The sequence below is a fragment of the Lactuca sativa genome, chromosome 8 (genome assembly GCF_002870075.4).
Source record: "Lactuca sativa cultivar Salinas chromosome 8, Lsat_Salinas_v11, whole genome shotgun sequence".
NCBI classification, from domain to species: domain Eukaryota; kingdom Viridiplantae; phylum Streptophyta; class Magnoliopsida; order Asterales; family Asteraceae; genus Lactuca; species Lactuca sativa.
Window position 1 is genome coordinate 322,007,614 of NC_056630.2, and position 2,981 is coordinate 322,010,594.

A 2,981-nucleotide genomic window follows, 5' to 3' on the forward strand; every position below is an offset into this window, starting at 1 on the left:
TTAGGGAAGGCTCAAGAAAGACTTAATGGAGAAATAAGCATAAAAACAGAGGGAAAACGGGCTATACCTCCAAGAAATCACTGAGAGGGCACTAAGATGCTTGGCGTCCTTCCCTTCCTCTAGATCTACTCCACTTCCTTCTCAAATCCTTCAAGAATACACAAGAATGCTTGAAACTCTCAAGAAAATAAACTTTGGAACGACGGTTGGGAGCTCTAGGGTGAATGGGGGCTGGCTTGGGGCGGACATGAGGTTTAAATATGGTGCAAACCCCTGAAACTTAGGGTTTCATCCAACAGCGGTGACTCGCCGAGTCCAGGATATGGACTCGCCGAGTCGCCAACTTAAAAATGTCCCAGGTCCCGTATCTACTTGGCGAGTCGGACCTATGACTCGCCGAGTCCAAGGCTAAAAAGAAGAGAATACTCAAATAAGATTTACGTACCAGGAACCAGGTGCTACACTACAAGAGTAGATAAATAAGTCATTTACAAGGATAATGACGAACTAATCCAAGCAAGAATGGCGTACCCTATTCATTACGTTCATGAATACTATGGGCATATTCGTCGTATCCGAGGGGTGTCACTATGGACTCGCAGTGTCTGCATCGAGTTTGGAAGATTGTCCTCGGGACACCCTTCACAAACACTCATAACCGGTGATATTCGGATTATAGGTTCATTTCTGAAAGGTACATCGTTTCTTGTGGTTAGTCAACTGATTCATCTACGTGAGGCAGAGAGTGATGATTTCTAATCGAAGTCCTGTTGAGGTCTGCACCACGAGGACTTCCCAAATGTTACCCATACTAGTACTACTCTCGCCCATGCACGCTTAACTACGGAGTTCTGTTGGGATCCGGTGCATTAGTGTTGGTATGATCGCACCCCCTGAATTCTGTCTTCTTGAAGAATAAGACCAGAGCTCCCAAAGGTGAGAAGCTTGGTTTTTTCATTCTGTGGCTGAGTAGTAGTTAAATTGTCCGGATGGTTCTTGTATCATTTTGATTCAGACCAAGAGAGGAGTTATTATACATGAAAACTTAGCTTATACACGTTATGATATAACCAAGACGGGGCGGATAATAAAATGTGTGATTCTACTCTAGTCCCATATCCCAACGAGGAAAATAAACTAGGTTAGAAATCTCACATTCTATTGTCTACCAGGTCTTCATGATATATAACTCGGGAATGTATAAGCAAGGAAAGTCATAATAATAATCTTATTACGAATCTTTTTCGATGAACTAAGATTTCCTAGTAAAGGCTACTATTGACCCTGGATGTACGTCGATCGTTCAGTGAAAAAGTAAGAGTATGATCTCGAAGGTTTGACCTACATCCCTATGATACAGTCCTAGTACGGAATGGAAGTAAGTTCGTAGAATGGTCTCAAGACGTTTGTCGTTCGCGCCCAGGTACTATAGGTTGGTGGATAATATGATCCAAGCACTGAAAGAGACTTGGAAGTGTCTCCAGAGTTAAATTACTATAGTCCAATGACTTGACTAAAGCATGTTTCAGATAGACTCCAATGAAGGTATGATGAAAGCATTTGAACAAAATAGTCACACATAAGTTAGCCGACTGCCAATATCATCAATGTTTAAGATGTAATAAGTTCGGGAAAATTGACCCTGCAGTAGGTCTTACATCACATCTGGAGTAGAAAAAGTCCTGGACAGCATAAAGGTCTAACTAAAAGTACATACAGTGCAAGGTAGTCACATAGGAATGTGCTACACAGAACATATGCAGGAACACGGTTCTTTAAAACAGAGAAGGAAAGTAAAGTATCTCCTGATGGCGACGGTCACCCCTATGGTGAACCCTTAACTCAGCTAGTTGGCGTTCCATATCAAGTAGGTATCTTTCGTACACCCTCTGACGTACTCGGAGCTCTATGACTTCGGCACGAGTTTCATCTAGGGCTTGCAACAGGGTTTCATGGTTTCTCTCAGATCTCTCGTAAGTGTGTTCAAGGTGATTCGTGCGAAGGATATGCATTCCTCCATTGGCAACAACTTATGTGATCTGGTGTAGGGTTGTCCTGCCTTGAATCTCATTCCGGGCCACTCTGCGGACCAGGATTGGCAAGATTCTGTCTGCTGAGCCCCCATTGCTCAGGTCGTTAAAGCTTCGGTCAACATTAAATGGCATGGGATGATCTTGTCCTTGGCTCCATGTTTCCAAACATTCTACCTAAGGAGGTGTCGGGCCATGAAAAGTCGGACGAGGGTTAGGATTTGGAAAGGGAGCTGCCTAGCGTAGGTTCTCAACCTCGGGTTCGAAGTTAGCACCATCCAAAAGGTCTTCATCATGGTGATCATTCAAAGGGATAGGATGATCATTCTCTGGTTCTTCTCAAAACCATCCAGCAATGACTTCATTCGGAAGGTACGGATTGCCGTGGGGATGGAGTCTAGCCATGTTATCTACGCGAGAATTGGGGTAAGGAATTAATTATTAGACGGACTATCTAGATAATTATTAGAAAATCTTCATTAGTTACATCACTATTTGTAAAGTGCATACCAGTTATATGTAATCAACACATGATAGGCATTCGAATAAGTGACCTTAACTCCAAATTCACAAGGAATAGGGGTAAATCAAAAATTTCACCGATTCTAAGTCTATAACATCCTAGTGACATATAGCCTTACTGTATCCACTTAGCAACTATCAACTTAGTAATGAAGATCCATTTTAGTTCTCAAGTAAGTAATTATAGTAACACAAAACACCCCTATGCTATTTTAGACTTATGTTATGTTATAATGTTCTCATTGTAGTAGTGTTGGTAAGTTTTTAGACTTGTTGACACATCACACCCATTCTTGGGCATGTGCTAGTCACTCCTCGGAACAACATAGTTGATCAAGTTATGCCACTCCTAAGACTGACCATACATCCCCGAGCTTACCTGTGATATTCAACAATTGTAATACTTTTGTTCTTGTCATTGTGACACGG

The 2,981-nt window shown here is 42.1% G+C and overlaps 1 pseudogene; it reads right to left on the reverse strand.

Moving 5' to 3' along the window:
* Positions 1-774: 774 nt before the first annotated feature.
* LOC111921115 (5S ribosomal RNA) lies at positions 775-892 on the reverse strand (annotated as a pseudogene).
* Positions 893-2,981: the final 2,089 nt, after the last annotated feature.